This window comes from Danio rerio, chromosome 6, assembly GCF_052040795.2.
Source record: "Danio rerio strain M-AB ecotype USA chromosome 6, GRCz13ab, whole genome shotgun sequence".
NCBI classification, from domain to species: domain Eukaryota; kingdom Metazoa; phylum Chordata; class Actinopteri; order Cypriniformes; family Danionidae; genus Danio; species Danio rerio.
In genome coordinates, this window is record NC_141026.1 from 25199317 (window position 1) to 25222708 (window position 23392).

Genomic DNA, 23392 nt, shown 5'->3' on the forward strand with positions numbered 1-23392 from the left:
ACACAATAATCAATATTATAATTTATTATATACATTATTATTAAAACTAAACTATACAAACCTTTTTAATGTTTGCTTTCATTTTGACACTGCTAACAGTTTTAATAAGAAACATCACATTATGCAGAAGCAGTCTCAAGTAAAAAATACCTTTTGAGTTTAAAGAAGATCAGCCTGCGAAGTCAAGTTTACAGTGTCATAAATGAAATAGGTAGCGTAAAGGGAGTAAAGGGGATTTGCCTAGCACACAACCTCTCATATGCGCGGCAGGTAGGCTGAATGATAATCTTTAAAATTATATATGCAATACAAAACTTTAAACATTTATGTTTTTTTTTTAAATAAAACGAAAAGTAATCAGGAGAGTAAAATATAATTTAAACCACTGGTCTGGCACCGATACTTTATTGTTTGTAGCGAGAAGAAGGGGAAAAAAAGCAGATGAGAACCTGGCTGGGGAGACGGCGATAACATGGATTATCTGTTCTTCAGAAAAGATCACGACATTGTGAGGCATTTATCATACAACACAGTTCGTGTTTATAATAATTAATATTAACTAATATTAATTCTCTCTCTAGACTTTGTTTTAGGGCTTGTTCTTATCGGCGGAATATAGCCTAGGCTTATTGCATGTACGAATCCGATTATAAAGAATGATTAAGAGCTTGGATTTTTTTAATTGCATCCTTTTCGCAAGTTATTTATCTATTTATTTTTTGAGTGAGAACATTATTTACTGGCAAACATGTTCCTCTCGTACATCAACAAATAAAGTAGCCTTTTAGTAACCTTTTATATAGAAATTAAGGAATAACTTAACTTAATTAAATATTAATAAATAAAACATCTGCATAAACGTATTATTTTATTTTTGAACTTTTGTTAATAAAAGAACACAAAACTGTTCATAAATATTGTAGTTAAATATTAAATAACTGCTTAAAACCGTATAATAATAACAATTCAATGGTACATTTTTAAGAACTTCACAAATAGCCTAAATGGCACTTCACTAATCAGTGATAATATAACTATTAATAATTATAAGTAAAAAGAATATATTAACCTACTAGCAACAATTTAAGTCAGATGTTTAAAAAAAACAGTGTAGGTTGTCTACACCTTTTGTATTCATATTTTAAATTATTTGCCAGAAAAACTAACTTGTTGACTTTGTCAGGTTTAAGTGAAGAATGGGGTTATAATGTTTCTAGCAATACACTGTCAGATGGTGTGCTTGTAGCGAAAATGTACAGATAGACTACTTTTTCACAACCATGCGAGAGAAGGTTTCTTGCTCGCAAAGCAGGTTTCTCTACGCTGCGGAGTGGCACATTCTTAACTAGTTACCAAATATGCTGCTCCATTTCTCATCAATGTCTTCCATTTATCACTTTCTCTTTTGTATCTCGCCATTTTTGCAAATGCTTCTGCCATACCTGGCTGAGCTTGGCTTCTGCGTTTAGAAGACAGGAGTTGATTAAAGCCTACATGGCTTTTTTTCCCTCGCTGTCAATTGCCACTAGCTTGCTTGGGTCGGGACCTGTGGATCTGTGTATCGATGGATTTGCTCTTCAGTGTTTGGACTCTCAGCAGTGAATATTAAAACACACTTTAACACTTAAAAAAAACCCTACAAAAATCTTAATCCCAATTAAGTCATACACTCTTCTTGGTCGGCACGAATCCAAAATGTTCCCAGATGTAAGATTTAGTTTTCTAACAAGATTCATGGTATGATTCAATGATATAGTCTAACAGATATGTAATACTTGGCAACATAACGGTAATTTGTGTTTTAAAGTGCATGACGTCACATACTACCGCCGGTGGCAATGGTGACACGGTTGTCAAAGTGACCATCACAGCCATACCCTTGTCACCCCGCCACCCCTGGCAATTTCCGCAGGAGTTTTTACAGCCCTCTCCCATTTCCCGACTCTTGCCGGACCCTGCCCCCCCTAAGGCTCTGACTCCTGCAGGAGTGTTACCCCGAGCTTCGACTACTCGAGTCATCTCACCGCCCCTCCAAGGCCTTAGCAACCTTTTATATATATATTAGCGCTGTCAAAATGAACGCGTTAACGCATGCCATTAATTTGAAATAATTAACGCATTAAAAAAAATTAACGCAATTAACGCATTTTTTTTCCCTTTTTTGGCCAGGGCAGACACCGGGCAGTTTCCTGCTGTTTTGACGTACTTTTTGGGCCGGGCTGATCATCTTCTTATAATCTAATCGGCCCATAAAACACTAATATTAATATAATGATATTTATACATGACCAAACTAGTGTGCAACTTAAGCAACTTTTTTTACATTTAGTTTTGTAGTTCTGCCCAAACAAGTATTTGTTGCATTTTTTAATTGTTTAAGTTCATTTGATTGATAATGCAAAAGCTGTTAGCTACATTTGATGTTTTATTGTTGAGTTAAAAAATTTTTTAGGGTCTCTGACACATTGCTTTTATTATTTATCTTTATTTTATGAATCAACATTAACTGTGTGCGTCAGCGGACAGTTTTTGTTATGCTCATTATTTTCTAGACTCCCTCAAAACACACAGGCACACACATTTCCAGTGTGGATTATAATTTTATTTTAATAATAAATAAAAAAAAATGTAGTTTTTTAATTTGTCAACTCTCGTTATTTCCTATATTTGGCTTTTGTGCTTTTATAGAATGGGAGTTGGTAAACCTATTCAAGGGCATACACAGATTTTCAATACTTTATTATTATTATTATTATAATTTTCCATATCTGCAATGCCTGTATTTTGGCATTTTTTTTGCAGTCCACTTAGAATCCAATATGGAAATCATTGTTTCTTTATTGGCATTGATTGTTTTGAAATTCAATCGGCTCTAACATGCCTGTGAAATTTGTGTTACAAGTAAACACAATGGATTGCAAAAAAAAAAAAAAAAGCCAAAATACAGGAATTGCAGATATGGAAAATGAAAAATCATAATAATAAACTACAGAATACAAACTAATGCACTCATTGTAAAGTTTTATTGCTGTGAGTTGAGAACAATAGTTATAGAGTAGAAACAATTTTGCTTAATCCTCCTTTACATTCATCCAGTTGCTAAGACTAGGAGTATCCCGCAAGTGCACAGAGACTACCAAATGCCCGCAAATGAATGATAATTTCTCACAAACCGGTTGTTAAATACATTGCACACCCCTCTCCCCCGCATCCCTCCTAGCTCTTCAGGTAGCCTATGTCGCACGCAACTCACCCCCACCGTCCTTCAGGTACGTCTCGTGCGCACACGCCCCTACTCAGATACGTCGCTCACTCCACCCCTGACACCCCTCAACGGGCCTGACACAGACACACACACAGACACACACACAATGCGCTGCAGACGTTTTGGCCCCAACGGCCTTCCATACTGGAGCGACTCCCCTCAGATTCAACACGCATGATCACGTTCATCAAATTTGCTTAAACTAAGCATCCTAAAGTATTACTGTATTTCACAAGGATTCTGACACAACAACGCGAAGCATACGCTTTCGTTGAGTTTAATGAGGAAACACGCTAAACTTGGAGGGCTCATGCTGAAAGGCAGAGTAATGCCCTGTCTTTGACAGCTCGCGACTTCACCAGAGACTTTCTGAGTACATTCCCATACATAAGACATCAATACTCCAATTTTAATATGATTAAGATTATACTTCTACCGTGTAGCCTAAGCAGTGATTTTATTACCTTAAAGGAACACAGAGTCTCGAAATGCGGAGGATTTTTTTTTTGTTCGCCATGCGGTATCAACTTACAACAGAAGTCGAAAGTTAAAAATGAAACACCCGAAATTGCATGAAACTCTGGAGAGCCTGGTGATGCGACTAATTGTTTTATACTGAAACTTGCCTTCAAAAAGTGCTTCCTTGGTCTTATCCACATTTCTTGCATGTTAAACACACGTCCACCACAACAGGAAGTAAAAAAAACCTAATTAATTACTTAATTACTTAAAATTAATTGCATGCGTAAACGCACTAATTTTGACAGCGCTAATATATATATAACTAAATAAATATATATAAATATATTATATATATAAATATATATAATATATATAGTGCAGCCACTTCCCAGATCTATCTTTGTCAGGAGTGTTCCTCAAGCATATTTTTGAATCTTAATGAGTCAACCCCGCCCACCCCTTTTTGTGTGTAATGTTGAGTTTAAGAATGTTGGAAACTGCTAAGCATTGACACCCGTTATAGGAAAAAAGATACTATGAATGTTAATGGATACTGGTTTATTATTATTATTATTATTATTATTGATAATTTTATATAATGGCACCTCTAGACACCCTTTGTTGCCTAACAAAATTCATGTTGAGAAGTAGTCAATATCAGAAATCATTGTAAATGTTGACAAATACACATCTGAATACAAGAAGTACAAAAATACATAATAAGATTATAATAACAATAGTCCTTAAAGGCCTGGGTAAAAAGCTGGATCTTCAGAAGAGTTTTTAAAATGTGGAGGCTATCGATGTTTCATAAGCTAAAGCGAAGAGGTGCTGTAGAGCTAAAAGATTTAGCTTCCATTATGGTTAAATGGCACCAGAGAAATTGTGGGAGTAGATCTGAGAGTGTGCAACAGAGTAAAAAGGTGGAGGAGGTCATTGAGATATGATGGAGCAATGCTGCGAAGTGCCTTAAAAGTGAGGAGTAGAATTTTAAAATAAATACTATATTTGTACTGTGTTCAATTGAAGTCCTAGTAAGATCACAAGCTGCTGAATTTTGAACCAGTAATTTATGAAAAAAAAAATTTGAGAAAAGTTCAGTGAGAAGAGCATTACAGTAGTCAATGCATGAAGTGACCAGTGCATAAATTAGAATTGCAGGATTATTAGTTGTGAAAGAAGGACAAAGATAACTGAAATTATCCAGATGGAAATATGCAGTATGCATAATATAAATGATTTATCCTGCTATCAATGTGTGCTGTCAAAAATAACACCCAACCTTCTGACTTGTAGAAAAAGACAAATTGCATTGTTATCAAATCAGATTTTGACAGAATGTATTTTGTGTCGATAAGTAGGACCCAGTTTTGGTCACTATTTAGTTTAAAAAAGTTTTTTTCAGCTAGACACATGGTCAAGGTCAAAGGAGGAAAAGAACTAGAGAGTTTGGAGGACAGCTCAAATTTTGTGTCATCAGCATAGAAGAAAAAATGAATACCATATTTCATATGAAAATATGGCCAAGATGTTGTAAAAATCTTTCAATTTAAAGTAAATGAAAGGGCAGGAAAGCCAGAGAAACCAGGAAAGTAGACTGCCAGTGATCCCTGTAGAAACTAGCCTGTTCAGGAGTATTTGCTTGTATCAAATGCCTTACTTAGCTATATGTTTTTCCTCTTGTGTGTCTTATTTCACTTTTGTTTCATTTTGCTAACTGCATACATTTAGGTTCAGGCATGTATGTTATTGGAATATTAATAGTTCACATGCATTTCCTTTAAAAAATACATTTTACACTTGGTACAAAACACTGAAACCCATTAGAACTTGATTTTTTCAACGTGTCATAACTATTATATGAAACATTTGATAATAGGTTTTCATTTTGTTAGAAGTTTAAAAATGTTGGATATTTTTTAATAGATGGTGGCATTTTCATATAAAAGGAATGCATATAATATTTATTTGTTAATGTGCTTTATTTTTGTTTTCTGCGTATGCATATTATAGTGTATTATAGAATCAGTTGGATAAATTATATATCTCTTATTGTTTGGGTATGTTGGGATGGATGTCAGATTGTGGTTTGTATATGTGTAAGGAAAAATGTATGTGTGTAAATAATTTGAAATAAATAAATTATATTGTTCTGGAAATCTCACCCCCATTAAGATACATTGGCAGGGTCATGGGGCCATGTGAAACTATGAAAAGAAAGTCAAAGAAAGTTACTAAGCCAAACACATATCTTCACATTCATTCACATTCTTCATTTTATTCCTTGGTTTAAAATTTTTATTTGTTATTTTTGTACAAAGATAAAGTGAGCTTCCAGAAGCCCCTGAACATTTTTTGTTTGTTTTTACTTTAAGAAAATGCTCAGATTTTTTATTTTTTTGTGTGTCTGGTATACTTTAGACAGAGTCTGAGTTAACACAGGTGTTCTCACAGCCAAAGCAATAAATTATGCTTGAGTCATTTCATAGCTTGCAAGACATTTCATAACAGGGAAACTAGAACAAGAACTATAGTTGCAGCCACTGACAGTGAGCACCCTGCTGCACATCAAACTGCCATGTTGTAAACAAACCAACATTTAAGCTTACATTTCTGGAAATGATTAAATCTTTGGTGATTATTATTTGTACTGATGCTATAGTGAAAATGGATTGGAATTGTGTCAACAATTCATTAATGGAGAGATGATTGTAAACTTGAGATGCGACACATTTGACTTTTTTTAATAAGCGGCATATTAGAAATTGCTCTGTAATTGCAAAGATTTGACTTATCAGTCCCTGATTTCTTTAGTATAAGGGTGATTACAGCAGTTTTAAGAGAAAAGATACTATCTAATCAGTGAAGGTGGACAGACTATAACTAAACAACTATTTAAAGGATTTGGCTTACAGGTAGCATTTTTAGAGGTTTAAATATTCTTTTTCAGCTCAGTCCCATTATTAATCCGGGGTCGCCACAGCGGAATGAACATATCTAGTACATGTTTTACGCAGCTGCAACCAATCTCTGGGAAATATTCATACACACTCATACACTAATGACAATTTAGCTTACCCAGTTCAACTGTACTGTGGGGGAACCAGAGCACCTAGAGGAAGCCCACGCAGCTGGGAGAACATGCAAACTCCACACAGAAACGCAAACTGACCCAGCCGAGGATTGAACCAGCGACATTCTTGCTGTGAGGTGACAGCACTACCTACTGCGCCACCGCACGCCAGGTTTAAATATGACACAATATTTTTAGTAGGTGGCAGCATAAAATGATTAAAATCAGAGCAGGTGAAAGGCGGCACAATGAGAGAAGGATGTGTGCAGGCTGAGAGAATTTAGCGAGATAAACTAAAGCAGACATAGAGAAAATTTTTCAGGTACATCACCAACATACATCATGACTATTTTTAGATTTTGTTTAGATGTAGCAGAAATTACTTTTTACACAATCAAATTGTACTTTGACCTTTTATAGTAAAGTGTTGCTAACCACTTCTTCCATTTGCTTCCACAGATAGCAAGCACTTTTGGACTGATTCTGGCTAAAATGTGAAACTAAAGGGAGTGGAGTCTGGATGCATCTGCGCTGCATCCAATGCTTTTAAATGCACTCACCTAACCCCACCCCTAACCCTACCCCTCACAGTGAGGTTACTCGCTCCATTTAGGTGCATTGTGTTCAACATTGCATCGCTGAGTGATGCAATCTCAGCTTGCATCATAAAGGCTGCATCCAGATACTATTGAGGTATACCAGAGATATTTGTAATATGTTTTTTTAATTGTCATCATGAAGTGAACTCACAAAATGTATTTTGTTCTAGAGAATTATTTAGACAGTTAATGTGCATTTAGATACCACATAACACAAGAGCATTGTTGAACTTGAGTGCAACCATCCCAGCAGGCACACAACATCATAAGCTTTAATATTAGGTTTGATTTAGGTCATGATGTCAGGTGAACAAAATTCAATGTCTAGTCAGCGTCTAAGGCCAACATTATTTTGACGTCTAATTACGACATCAAATTATGTTGAAATTTGGTCGAGTTTAGGTTGCGTTGGACCAAAAAATGGACCAAAATCCAACATCTAATAGATGTCATAGTGGTAACGTCCACACAACATTAAGGTGTAACATGATTAGATATTGATATTGATAGTTGATATTTGGTTGATCTTAAGTTGGACGTTGGGGTATGTTGGGGTACAATGCTAATATAACATCATGTTGAAGTCCTGTGCCTGCAGGGCTGTCTTCACAAATGAGATTTATTGTGCTATTTGCAGCTTTCTGTTGGTTTTACATTTAAAACTAACTACATAACTCTGACTGTTAACTACATGTAAATAACACTCTGTTGCATATAATCTATAATCCTAGATCTGCGCGGTTTGAACTGCTATCTTCACAAGCTGCCGTTCAGAATGCTTATGCAGAAGCACATCCTCCGATGCGTTCGTTCTCAGGATTGGTTTGCAGCCATAGACCTGAAGGACGCGTATTTTCATTAATTATTTATCAATTATCTCGACGACTGGCTTATTTTAGCCACAGAGACAAGGTGCTCCGGCATCTTCGCCTATTGGGGTTGCAGGTCAACCGAGAAAAAAGCAAACTCGCCCCGGTGCAGAGGATCTCTTTTCTCGGGATGGAGCTGGACTCGGTCACCATGGTAGCGCGCCTCTCCGGAAAGCGCGCTCGCCTGTTGCTGAACTGTCTGAGGGAGCTCGACAGCAAAATAGTGGTCCCACTGAAATACTTTCAAAGGCTCCTGGGGCATATGGCATCCGCTGCGGCTGTCACACCGCTCGGATTGCTACATATGAGACCACTTCAGCACTGGCTTCTAGATCGAGTCCCAAGATGCGCATGGCATGAGGGTGCACACCGAGTCTCTGTGACTGCACTGTGTCGCCGCACCCTCAGCCCTTGGAATGACCCCTCGTTCCTGCAGGCCGGTGTGCCTCTGGGACAGGCGTCCAGTCATGTTGTTGTTTCAACAGACGCTTCCAACACGGGCTGGGGAGCTGTGTGTTGCGGGCATGCAGCTGCGGGCCTATGGAAGGGTGCCCAGCTGCATTGGCATATCAATCGCCTAGAGCTGTTGGCAGTGTTCCTCGCTCTCCACCGCTTTTTTCCGGTGTTAGAGCAGCAACACGTGCTGGTCAGGACGGACAATACGGCGGCGGCAGCGTTAATCAACCGCATGGGGGTCAGCTCGCTCGCCGTCTGCTCCTCTGGAGTCATCCACTGCTGAAATCACTGCGCGCCATTCATATCCCAGGTATGCTCAACCGTGCAGCCGATGCACTCTCACGGCAGCAAATTCACTCTGGAGAATGGAGACTCCACCCCGAGTCTGTCCAGCTGATATGGGCACAATTCGGGGAGGCCCAGATCGATCTGTTTGCTTCCCCCGAGAACGCTCATTGCCAGTTGTTCTTTTCCCTGACCGAGGGCACTCTCGGCACGGATACACTGGCTCACAGCTGGCCTCGGGGTACACTTAAGTATGCGTTTCCCCCAGTGAGCCTGCTCGCGCAGCTATTGTGCAAGGTCAGGGAGGACGAGGAGCAGGTTCTGCTAGTTGCGCCCCTCTGGCCCAACCAGACCTGGATATCAGAGCTCTCCCTCCTCGCGACGGCCCTCCCTTGGCAGATCCCTTTGAGAGAGGACCTACTTTCTCAGGGACAGGGCACCATCTGGCACCCTCGCCCCGATCTCTGGAACCTCCACGTGTGGTCCCTAGACGCGAGGAAGACTTAGGTAACCTACCGACTGCGGTGGTTGATACCATCACTCAGGCTAAAGCCCCCTCCACGAGGCGCGCCTACGCCCTGTAGTGGAGTCTATTCAATAAATAGTGTGTCTCTCGCATAGAAGACCCCCAAACTTGCCAGATCAGTGTTGTGCTCTCTTTCCTTCAAGAGAAGCTGGAGAGCAGGCTGTCACCCTCCACTCTCAAGGTTTACGTGGCCGCCATCTCCGCTTATCATGACACAGTAGCTGGCGGCACCATGGGAAAGCATAACCTCATCATCCGGTTCCTCAGAGGCGCTAGGCGAATTAATCCAACTCGCCCCCCTCTCATGCCCTCTTGGGATCTTGCCCTCGTTCTCACAAGCTTGCGTTCAGATCCCTTTGAGCCACTCGAATCAGTATCCTTAAGATTTCTGTCCCCGAAGACAGTTCTGCTGGTCGCGTTGGCCTCCATTAAGAGGGTCAGGGACCTGAAGGCATTTTCGGTCAGTGACTCGTGCCTGGAATTCAGGCCAGATTTTTCTCACGTTATCCTGAGACCCCGCCCGGGTTATGTGCCCAAGGTTCCTGCCACTCCCTTTAGAGACCAGGTAGTAACCCTGCAAGCGCTGCCCCCGGAGGAGGCAGACCCAGCCCTTTCCTTACTCTGTCCAATTCGCGCTCTGCGCATCTATGTGGACCGTACTCAGTACTTTAGATCATCTGAGCAGCTCTTTGTCTGTTATGGCGGTCGGCAGCAGGGAAGTGCCAAACAAAGATTATCCCACTGGATTGTGGAGGCCATTTCACTAGATTATTTGAGCAGAGGTCAGCCGCGTCCCCCGGGAGTGCGTGCACACCCCACTCAGAGCGTTGCATCCTCTTGGGCGCGTGCACGCGGCACCTCTTTAACCGACATCTGTAGAGCTGCAGGCTGGGCGACACCCAACACATTTGCAAGGGTTTTACAATCTGCGAGTGGAGCCGGTTTCCTCAAGGGTATTAGGTAACCCTTGTTGATTGAGGAAACAACTCGGTGGCCTTTTTTCCTTAACACGGAGAGATGTGCACCTTCCTGTCTGTCAGTAAAGTTCCCCGTTCGGAGAGCCCTGCAGATCCCTTCGAGGCCCCCAGCGCTGACTCAGCAGAGGAGTCACTTGCCTCCCAAAAGGATGGCGTTGCTCGCGCCAGGTGTGCTTATATGCTGGGATAATGGGCAATGAGGCACACCTTCGCAAGCTTACGCTGCCAATTCATTGCTTTCTTTGGCTTTCATTACTCTTTCAGACAAGCGGCTTCTGAACCGAAACCTCCCATACGTGGATTTTCTACATCAAATCCACCTATAGCACTTCCGTTCCCCTCCTCGGGGAACGAAGGGTTACTTCTGTAACCTCGAACGTTACTTCAGGCAATAATAAAAATAGCTAAATGTAGCCTGTTATTTTTTTCCTCTTATCCAGGAAAAGAACTTCAAAATCTACGAAGGAATCTCCATGATGATCATTGTTGCTTCCAGCTCAAACAGAGTGAAATCAGTGCTTTCTCTGGATGTTATGAATCACAAACAAGAACCCAGCAGTGAAAATGATATTTGAACAGTTTGTAGAAATTCTATTCTTGGTAAAAGCTAGATATGAGTTTTCATATATTTTTGTAGAACAAAGTAAAAGTTTTAAAATGTCTTCATAATAATTATTCCATTAATCTTGTTAAAGTAGTAAAAAATAAAGCAGCACATTTAGGACACAAATCATGTGTATTATGACACATTACTATGTTAAATAATTTAGCAGTCTGCATAAAAAAATTAATAAATAACTCATTGGTCGAGTTCAAAACAATACACAGATCTGTTAAGAAATAACACAGGTGAGCAGTTGTGTGCATTGCTTTTGGTGACACTGGTAATGTTATTGTCTGCTGTAAAACTTGTAAAACATTGTGTACTGATCTGATGATCTTATACATATTTATAAGCCTGTGATGATGATTTTATTATGTGTAGGTCATTTGTGTTTGTTTGTCTGATATGGCAAAACAATTTTCACAGCTTTTATTTACATAGTAAAGTGAAAAAGCAAACCTGCTCCTGTGATTTGATTTGTTCATTCTTTCATTTTTCTGTGGCTTAGTCTCGTTTTTAGAGTTCGCCACAGTTTAATGAACTGCTAACTATTTCAGCATATGTTTTATGTTGTTCTTCCAGCTGCAACCTGTTCTTCCAGCTGCAACCTGGTACTGAAAAACACCCATACACACTCATTCACACACACACACACACACACACACACACACACACACACACACACACACACACACACACACACACACAGTGTAGGTGGACTCATTAGAGAACAATACATTTCACATAGTCCACAGCCCAAGATATTTGCAGATGGCATCATCGAAACAGTATTTTGGCATTATCACAAGTGACCAAAGTTTTATCTATAGCAACCCGGCCATGTGCAGTATATTGACCTTTTGGAGCTCCCAACAAACGGTTTTGGTGAAAACAGAAGAGTTGAGGCGCATATTTAAATCTGCATTTAGTTGGGCAGCTGTGGTTTTATGTATTTTGGATGCAGTCCGGGTAAGCATCGGACACCTGGACATGGCTCTTGATACATCCCAAACATTTGCTGCCTTGGTCACAGATGCGTACTCATTTTACTGAATATATGTGTACAGTTGAAGTCAAAATTATTAGCCCTCCTGTAATTTTTTCCTTTTTTTAAAATTTACCTAACTCTAACAGAGTAAGGATCTTTTTTTTTTTTACAGTATTTTCTTTAATAAATTAATCAAATGTTTTATTTCGGTTAGAATAAAAGCAGTTTTAATTTTTAAAAACATTTTAAGGTCAATATTATTAGCCCCCTTATATTTGAATATATACTTTTGATTGTCTATTTTTATTGTTGACAGAACAAAAAGAAATGTGTTGAAAAGAATCTCTGTGTTAAGTGAAGTTTATTCATAAACTAATTTCGAGAAGATCACATGCTTATGATTTATCACGGCCAGTCTCGCATTTGCTAATCACTATCTTCCAATCATATGAGCCCTAAGCTACTATAAATACCCACAGTTTTCAGTTCACTTTATATTCGTTTGGAAGAAGCCGCTTCACCGTAGCTAGCTCCATTGAAGAACCAACTCTAAACCAGCATGGACAACCAAAGCAGCTACAAGCTACAATCTTCAGGATCTTCGTTTGGAAGAACGCTCTGCTCTGCTCATCAACTACAAAAGCTACAAAAACTACAAAAGCTACAAGCTACAAAAGCTTCAATCTACAAGCTTCAATCTACAATATACAATCTAAAATCTTCAATCTACATGCTACAATATACAAGCTACAGCAACAACAATTACTATTACTACCATTTCAAACAACTCCAACTCCAACAATTTCATCAACAGCTTAAACAACAACAACACCAAAACATTCCACTTCAAAGAGCATCCACAACGCATCTGTTGTGTCTTCAACCTTATTTCCCAGCAAGATATCAGCCAAAACTCCAAAGCTATTGCAATGAAACTGAACCCTCACCTTCTCCTAGCAGTACACATGCGATCCATCGTTTAACAGATTGTTTGCTGGAATGTGTTCAGCAGAGCAGCAGCTCCAGCCATAAACAATGTTGAATTTGATCAACAAAATGGCTGCCAGGCTTTTTGCACTTTTTGCATGGCCTGACTGAAACTCCTTAAGCCAATAGGTGTAAAGAGAAGCGTCACCGTCCAATGAGCTAAAAGAATGGAGATTCCAGTGACTCGTGTTGATATACAAAGCGTCATATAAGATTATATAGCAAGTCAGTCGGATGTGAAAACGGCAAAGAAACAAACTTCCCACTTGACTGTTATAAATAGAAATTTAAACTTCACTATCACTTCACATGCTGAGTCTTCAAGAGGTACCAGTTTTCCAGGACCACCGGACAAACCACACCCCATATCTTCAGCTCTCCATCCATCTGCCATCCCGTGGGGAGACGAACACCCACCCCAACCATCCTTGCACATTGTATCAATGAAGCTATCGGACCATGCATTAACAAAAGCGCTTCCATTTACAGCCGCCCATGCCCTTATTAAGATGCCTCGCATGGATATCAACTAAAACAATTTTCATGTCTGCCATACTTGTATTATTTTGCAAAGATTAAATTTTTGATTCTCTTTGTTTTTCTATTTTAGAGATCATGACTGCTGGCTCCAGAAGCTGACCCTCATCCAACCTATTACACTCCACATCCTCTTCACAAAGGATACATTCCATTTTCACTTTATCTAATCTATCCTAACCCGCAGTCTGCGACCTCCGAACCTGAAACTGTCGATTATCTTATTAAAAAGAAATCAACAACAACTTCATGATTGGACCATTCAAGGCTCCTCTATTTAATATCTCGCGCATTAGCCCCATTGGTGTCGCTACTCAAATTTTCTGGCAAAAACGCCTTATAGTCGACCTTTCGTCCCAACACAATTGCTCTTTTCCTAGCATTAACAGCACAATCCCATCGGACAAATATTCGCTTAACTACCACGACATTGATCAAGTGATCTCTCTCTCTCTCCCTCTCTCTCTCTCAAAAAGATAGCCGGTGGTAACACCTGGCTAGCCAAAGTAGATATTTCCTCTACCTTTAAAATCATGCCAATCCACCCAGACTTCTGTCACCTTTTTGGCATTTATTGGCGCAATCAATTCTATTTTTCGGATGCAAAAGCAGCCCAAAAAAATATTTGACATGATGTCAGAAGCTTTATGCTGGATTCTGTCTAATATTTACGGAATCCCATACCTCATTCACCTTCTAGACGATTTTCTTATTTTCCCCCCGTCATCTCCTCCAGCCAAACACCTAGCGATCACCCAGCAGGTTTTCGCTGATCTCGGAAGGACCCATTACTTCAATCGAATTTCTGGGCATTAATATAGACTCGCATAAATTCCAAGCATCCCTTCCTAAAGAGAAAATCAATCGAATAATTTCTCTATCCCAAATTTTCCTTGGAAAAACAGATGTGCACACAACGAGAACTCCTATCAATTCTCGGCCATCTAAATTTCGCTATGCGCATCATTCCTTTCAATCCCACCTCCTTTAACAATCCACCACAGTTCATGGTTTAGAAGAAATAATTTTTCTCTCTAAACCCAGTCGCGATGAACTCTGCTTATGGATCTCTTTCCTTAAGCAATGGAATGGCTGTTCCTTTTTCTACAGCGACTTGATAGCATCCCCTATTGACATTAACTTATACACAGACGCTGCCCCTTAAATTGGTTAAAGTGGCTACTATAAGGTCAGTGGTTTGCCTCAACATGGCCACCCAATTGAATTCCATTCCAAAAGACCAATGTTCTTCAGCCCTCTCTGAACTTTACCCTATCATCGCAGCAGCCATCCTTTGGGGGGACGAATGGTCTACATCTAGCATTCTCGTTCACTGCGATAACGAAGCTACGGTGCATTGCATTAACAAAGGGCGCTCCCACTCCCAATCACTTATGCCATTTTTAAGATGCCTTATCTGGATATCTGCTAAAAAACAATTTATTATGATTGCTGAACATGTACCTGGTTGCAAAAACCAAATCGCTGACTCTCTCTCTCGTTTCTCTTTGCAGAAATTCTGGCAACTGGCCCCGGAAGCGGACCCTCACCCAACGCCTGTCCCTCCTTATTCAGAAACGATATTGCCATAAACCTCCCACTTCATAATCTTCATCAAACTTCTCTATCTCTTATCCTATAAGCAATAGCTCCCAGAACCCACAATGCATATCTCACAGCATGGAATTCATTCAAACAATTCCATACCATGCTAGACAACCCTCCGTAAAGGTTACATTTCCTCCCATACAGCCCGCACCTTAGATGCAATGTTCAATCTAGCATTTTTGGGTTCCTTAGATGTTCTGAATTAACAGTTACATCTAAATTTAATCCTCTACTCCAGCTCACTATCTCAGATCTAGCTTTGCAAGACAAGGAAACCATCACTTTCCTTATCAAACAAAGCAAAACCGATCAATTCCAGAAAAGACACTCTATCCTTATTTTCAATATACCTTCACCTACCCGCCCTTTTCAAACCCTCCTAGCCTACCATAACCAAGAAGATCTCAAGAGGCTAACCCTCTAGCCCCGCTTTTTACTGATGACGCTAACCGTCCATAATCTCGATACTGGTTTCAAAAACACCTTAAAGAAATCCTTCGCCTATCAGGCTTTCCCCCAGAGCCTCTTTTCCAGCCACTCATTTAGGATTGGCGCAGCCAATACAGCAGCCTCTAACGGGCTCTCCCACCATCAGATCCAGACCCTTGGTCGCTGGTCTTCTGAAGCTTTCAAATCTTACATTCGGCTCAGTAAATACCACCTCAAGAAAGCCCAACAGGCTTTAACCAACCCCCAAGCACCTCCTCACACGGTTCCAACCCCCAAAGGTGTCTAACAGAGCCTCGACTCTCGCAAGAGTCATCCAAACCAAACCCCACAGAAGCCCAATTGTCCACCCATGGCACCCTTACATGTTTGCCAAGGACTCCCTCAAGGGCCGTTGCAGTTAGCTACTTCCGCAATCACCCATAGCTATTTACAGATGCAAATGTTTGTATCCACATGTTATTTGCGCATTTACTGCGTTTGTACATATGTATTATATTTGTGCTCGTTCCCTTCTTCCAACTTTTCCAAATCTTTTATCCTTATAACCCTACTTTTCAGCCTCTCGTTCCTTTCTTCTCTACACTCCACTCCCAACTAAATTATTCTACACTCTACCTCTAACGATCTTTTTTTCTCCTGTCTAGACTCCACAGACACCCGCAGGGGCCCCCTCGAGCTCCAACTCTCGCAGGAATCGGCCATAGTCCTTTCTTCTTCATGCTGCTACCTATCCTTTTCTGCCTAGACTCTATCTCCAAGCTCCAACCCCTGCAGGAGTCCGCTCAAGCTAAAACTTCTTCACTCTACTTTCAACTACCTCTCTTCTCCTTATTGACTCACCCTCTAGCTCTGACCCCCGCAGGGGTCGCTCCGAGCCCCAACTCTCACAAGAGTTACCCAGAACCCTCTCTTCTACACACTGCTACCTATCTCCTCCCATCTACACTCTACCTTCAAGCTCTGACCTCCGCAGAGGTCGCTTCGAGCTCCAACTCTTGCAAGAGTTACCTAAAATCCTCTCTTCCACTCACTGCTACCTATCTCCTCCTATCTGCACTCTACCCCCAAGCTCTGACCCCCGCAGGGGTTGCTCCGAGCTCCAACTCTCACAAGAGTTACCCAGAATCCTCTCTTCTACACACAGCTACCTATCTCCTCCCATCTACACTCTACCTCCAAGCTCTGACCTCCGCAGAGGTCGCTTCGAGCTCCAACTCTCGCAAGAGTTACCCAAAAATCCTCTCTTCCACTCACTGCTACCTATCTCCTCCTATCTACACTCTACCCCCAAGCTCTGACCCCCGCAGGGGTCGCTCCGAGCTCCAACTCTCGCAAGAGTTACCCAGAATCCTCTCTCCTACACTCTGCTATCTACCTTCTCCCGTTAAGCTCTACCCCCAAGCTCTGACCCCGCAGGGGCCTCATCGAGCTCCAACTCCCGCAGGAGTTACCCAGAGTCCTCTTTTTACACTCTGCTCCAAACCACCTTCGTCTCCCTTTTATTCACAACCCTGAAAATTATGACCCACGCAGGGGTCCCTTCAAGCTCTAACTCCCGCAGGAGTTACCAGAATCCTCTCTTTACCCTTCATAATCCTATATCCTATCTACTTAATGCCCATGCATTAAACTTTCTTTCCTTCCATTATATCCAGCAGCCAGATATACAGGTAGCTCTATTTTCCTTGCTTTTTTTTTTTTTTTTCCTTAAATACGCGCTCGAGGAGCCCTTGAGCTCGGGGCTCTCTCCCGGGACAGCATGACAAACAAGCATTTGTAAATCATCAGCTAAGTGTGAACTCTTCAAGTGAAGTTTATTCATAAACTAATTTCGAGAGGATCACGTGCTTATGATTTATCACGGCCAGTCTCGCATTTGCTAATCACTATCTTCCAATCATATGAGCCCTAAGCTACTATAAATAGCCACAGTTTTCAGTTCACTTTATCTTCGTTTGGAAGAAACCCCCCTCTTCCCCTATTCTCCTCCTTTACCTGTGATTGGGGGGCACAGCGGCCCAGTGGTTAGCACTGTGAGCCCCACAGCAAGAACACTGCCGGCCCTGGTTCCACAGGACCGGTGGGTGTTTCTGTGAGGAGTTTGTATGTCCTCCCCGTGTCCGCGTGGGTTTTCCCCGGGTTCTCTGGTTTCCTCCCACCATCCAAAGATATTCAACATGCATAACAATCAAGCTTGTCTAATCCCTTGTGTTCCCTTAGCTACTGCAGCAGGGGAGTTCTGAGATCCACCGAGCTCAGGCTCCCCTCTTGCTCTGCCAACGGGAGGAAGCCCCGGGCTCGAGGAACCCCTGAGCTTGGGGCTCTCTCCCGGGACAGCATGCCAAACAAGCTTTTGTAAATCATCAGCTAAGTGTGAGCTCTTGAAATAGAAATTGGGGAAAATATAAAAGGAGGCTAAACTTCAAACCCCACTGCATGAGTGTGAAAAATTGCAGCTAAGAAACTGCTGCTTAGAGCTGTAAAGGAAATTGATTCTGATACAGTACCTCCATGTAAGAATTCTGACAAAGATTTATTCATAATATTTAGGGATTTTACTGGAACGTTTCAAAAATCAGCTGTTAACTGGCATGCAGAGCTCTGATTATTAAAATTACAAAAATTTCCCTTGCCAGTAGGATAATGTTTTTTGTAAATGCTGTTAAAATAAACCCTGGTCGGACTTTGGGCTGTGGGAATAAAACCCATGCTGACATAGGGAGAAAATGCAAACGCTTCACAGAAAGGCATCTTGTACCTGCCAGGAATTGAGCCAAGGACATTCTTCCTGTGAGATGTCTGTGTTAGCTGCTGAGCTGTACTCTTTTTATTGAAATAAAAGCATGGTTAATATTCAAAAGGTTTGTGATTGATTAATGATTAGGTGTGCAAAAAACGTATTTGTTTATCAGATTTCAAGTGAAGTTAGTTCATTAAGGGGAAGTTTTGCTTGTGTGGTGATTTAGTTCCACTGTTTTGGATTGTCAGTTTAATGCGGGTATAAGTACAGAATGACTTTGTGTACAATACCCACGTTAGGTATATTAGCAGTCACTAGTCAGGCATGAGCAGCCTCTGCAGCACTAACAGCCTTCCCCATGTTTGCCTTCCCCTAATGCTTTAGATGATTGATATATGGGGTGCTGTAAGCATTTAACTTGAAAGTTAAATACACAAATAGTGTGACTATACTTTGCAAGTCTGTTTTGATTTAACATTCAGAATCTGACTTTAAAAGGAAGACTCGTTACACAAAGTATGACAGCGACAAATCATACACAGCGTAATTCAGCATCTACTCGATTATCTTTTTCACATTTATATGTTTACATTTTGAAAAAGTGTAGTGTTTTGTCAATCATCTCAGTTTTAATCTAGTATGGTTTTGGATCAATCTTTGAATATTATTGATTACTAAAAATGTGTACAGACAAAGATAATTAAGTTCCTATTGAGACCTTTGACTTTGAGAATACATAACAAATATGATATCTCTTATGTAACTTTAGTGTAGACAAATGTGAGAGAGCCAGATTCATTTACAAAGCAAAAATCTAAAGATAGTTGGGATGTTGAGGAGATCTCTAATGAAGCTTTAGTAGAGACAAATGTGAGAACAGATTCCATTATGATGGAGAAATGTCTAAAACTAAGCTGTTTGGACAGACCTGTGTGTAGGTATAGTGCAGGGGTGGCCAACCCTGTTCCTGGAGAGCCACCTTCCTGCATATTTCAGTTGCTACCCATATCAAACACACCTGAACCAACTAATTAGGACCTGAACACCACGTGATAATTACAGGCAGGTGTGTTTGATATGAGTAGCAACTGAAATCTGCAGGAAGGTGGCTCTCCAGGAACAGGGTTGGCCACACCTGGTAGAGTGTGTCCGCAGGCATATTGGGGTGATATAGACAATAAGCCTGTTTTTTTTTTAATTTCCCTATATTAAAATGGGATCCAAATCACTTCCATTTTGAAGCCCACCACAGGAGGAGTGTGGTTTCCTTGCCCACTGATTTAATTGGCAGCCATGTATTAACATGTCTCCATTGTAACACGTATAATCATATCAACAACAAAGGACATATTTGTTTCGCAGTGATAGGTTGCAGCTGGAAGGGTATGCGTTGCATAAAAAATATGATGGAATAAAAAATATGATGAAGTTGACGGTTCATTCCGCTGTGGCTACCTCTGATTATTAAAGGGACTAAGCCAAAAAAAAAATGAATGAATGAATACTAAATATAATATATAATATAATATAATATAATATAATATAATATAATATAATATAATATAATATAACATAATATAATATAATATAATAAAATATAATGAATTATCTTTGCTTTATCAACACAGCCACATGTCAGCACAATTATAAATGATGCTTCAATCCTGGGTTGAGGACAGTAAATCAGGTTTATTTTAAAACAACAGATATACATACTGTAGTGTATATTAACGTGTCTCCTTTCAAATTTGCTGTGCAAAAACAGTGCAAAGTTAAACATGTGCATTGTGTGTCTTTCTCTGTGTGTGTGTGTGTGTGTGTGTGTGTGTGTGTGTGTGTGTGTGTGTTTGTGTGTGAACTTTGTAATGACATTGTGTGTGGCTCTTTGCAGACAGACTTGAATTAACTCCACAACAAATACATCAAATAATCATTGGGAAAGTTCTTCCTGTAGTATTTCTCACAAAAGTTATGTGAGATTTGCTTCCTTCATGTCTTTCACTGTGCAGTTTAACAATTTACATGTATAAGTCACTCAAAGGCAAGAGAGTAAAAATACGTCTTCAAGTTAGATTTAAAAGTATCCAAGGATGGAGAAATCCTGATGATCAACGGGAAACTGTTCCATAGCTTTGAGGCCGCAACACAGAAAGCTCGATCTCCCTTTGATTTGCAGCGAGACCGAGGGACAGACAGAAGAAACTGATCAATGGACCTTAATGGTCTACAAGCTTTATATGGCCTAATAAGCTCACTGACATAGGCCGGGACAGAATTGTGCAAAGCTTTATATGTAAAAAGAAGGATTTTAAAATCAACTCTGTATTTAATAGGAAGCCAGTGCAATGAGGCGAGGACAGGGGAGATATGATCTCTTTTCTTAGTTCCTGTTATCAATCTGGCAGCTGCATTTTGGACCAACTGTAACCGAGAGAGTGTTGACTGGGGTAGACCAATGTACAAGGAGTTGCAGTAGTCTAACCGAGAGTAGATTAAAGCATGGGTCACAGTTTCTAAATCCTTTTTTTTAGATAGAAATGGCTTAACTTTTGCCACAAATCCAAGTTGGAAAAAGCTGCTCTTTACAACTGCATTTACATGCTTGTCAAACTGCAAAAGGGGATCAAAAATTACTCCGAGATTTTTGGCATGACTGTGCAGATTACTACTTAGAAATCCTAGCTGAGTTTTTATTGAATTGTTGGTAGCAGTAGGACCTAATAAGAGCACTTCTGTTTTATTTTCATTTAGTTACAGAGAGTTATTGGTCATCCAAGTCTTAATGTCGGCTAAGCATGAAAAACGGTGTTCTAATGATAGATCTTTTCCTAGTTTAATAGGAAAATATAATTGGAGATCGTCGGCATAGCAATGGTAGTTTATTTTGTGTTTGTGGAGTATTGCGCTTAAAGGAAGCATGTAGAGAGAGAATAATAGAGGGCCAAGAATGGATCCTTGTGGAACACCACAATGAATGGATTTAGGTAGTGAAGTAAAAAATCCAATATTTACAGAAAAAGATCTCCCCTTTAGATAAGAGGAGAACCACTATAAGGCAAGGCCCTGAACCACACTCAAGTCTTTTTAATGGCATTATTAGACGCCATGTTTACTCTGGCTATTTTGGCTTTCTGGGGTGTTCAGAAATGGCTATCGCATCCAAATTTAACCCCGCTATACACCCTACTATTTCTGATCTAAAACTACAGAATGCTGAAACCCTCGCCTTTTTTATTAAGCAAAGCAAAACAGATCAGACAGGGAAAGGGCATTTCATTTACATATTTAACATATTTTCCCCACACAGCCATTCCAAACTCTCCTAGCATTTCTTCATTTAAGGACATCAAAGGAGCCTGACCCACATGCCCCACTTTTTACTGATGACGCTAACCGTCCAGTAACCCATTTTTGGTTTCAAAAACACCTAAAAGAAGTCCTTCGCCTTTCAGGCTTTTCCCCTGAATTGTATTCCAGCCATTCATTTAGAATGAAGCAGCTCACAAAGGTCTATCCTCTCACCAAATCCAGACCCAAGGCCGCTGGTCCTCTGATGCCTTCAAAGCTTACATTCGCCTCAGCAAATCCCACCTCAAGACAGCCCAGCTAATACCACACTCCACCATAAGGGTTCGAGCTCGACCCTATGTAGGCTTGAGTGTGCGTGTGAGTACGTGTGTATGTGCGCACGTACGTACATATCCATGTGCGCGTGTGTGCGTGTATGTGTGAGTGTGTGTGGGTGCGTGCGAGTACGTATGTGTTTGCATGTGCAGATACGGTGTGCAGTTGCACATGTATACATGCATATTTACACGTGTGTATGTACATAGGTGCGGGTGTATTTTTATGTATGCATATGCACGTGCAAGCGAATGAGTATGTGAGTCTATGGGTACGCGCATGGCGTGCATATATGTTTGTACAGGTATTGTACGTATACTTCTACCTTTTCTTTTAAGCCTGCTATGCTCCTTCCCTCACCATAGCTTAGACCCCCGCAGGGGTCCAAACTGAGCTTTGACTTTCGCAAGAGTCACTCCAAGCCCATCCCCGGCCACCCCTTCACTACCACCTCCCATTAAAGCCATCCCTTTTCCCTCCCTTCTCCCGAGTCTTACTGCTGACTCTTTACCCCTTCTTTGATCTCCTCCCTTATCTCCTTAGCCTTCTATTTCCCCAATAATTTCTTTTGCAGCGTTGAGTTTCTCCGCAAACTGTTTTCTTTCAGCGTCCATCATTCTGCTATTTTCTTTCTTCCGCTTAGGCCCTTAATCCTCAGCTCTAACTCCCACAGGAGTGACTAAAACGAGCTTCAACTCCCACAGGAGTTCATGCCCACCTCCCAGCCTCTCATGCAGGAGTCTTCACCGCCCAAACCTTTCCCGACTCTTGCTTGAGCAACCTAACCCCAGCTCCCACCCCCGCAGGGGTATATTTGAGTCTCGACTCCCACAGAGTCAATCCAGCCCTGCCCATACCCCGCTTAGACTCTAGCAGTCTACTTTGCTCTGCTCCCGCAGGAGCCTCTCTTCCTAAGCTATCAACGCTATACCCAGCAGCCAGATATGGTATTGTTACATCTGCATTTTGGGGGGCTCTTCAATACGCAGCTGCCATCCCGAGCCATATAAGGCATTTTGGGGAGTTCTCGAGATCCACCTGAGCTCAAACTCAGCTCAAACTCGCCTTGCAACGGGAGTGAACCCTGGGCTCGAGGATCTCATGAGCTCAGGGCTTTCTCCCGGGACAGCATGCCAAACAAGCTTTTATAATCAATCATCAGCTAAGTGTGAACTCTTGAAATAAAGAGGAAAGTCTGGGCTTATTTTTAGAAGTTAAAAAGATCTCTGATAAAACTGGAGGAGGCATGTGAGAACAGCAGGTCAATTTAACAGCAGGTCAATTTAATTTAAGAAACGTCATATTTTCAGATGTTGAGATCTTTAAGGAAACTTTAGAAGAG

The 23392-nt window shown here is 40.9% G+C and overlaps 1 long non-coding RNA gene across 1 annotated transcript in view; it reads right to left on the reverse strand.

Annotated features, from left to right (window-relative positions):
• Positions 1 to 406: 406 nt before the first annotated feature.
• LOC147843513 (uncharacterized) overlaps positions 407 to 23392 on the reverse strand; it is a 721012-nt gene continuing 698026 nt past the window's right edge. The window contains exons 2-3 of the long non-coding RNA XR_015493673.1: positions 2737 to 2872; positions 407 to 1554 (exon numbers count right to left, since the gene is read on the reverse strand). This is a non-coding gene — a long non-coding RNA (uncharacterized LOC147843513). The remainder of the gene's footprint in view (positions 1555 to 2736; positions 2873 to 23392) is intronic.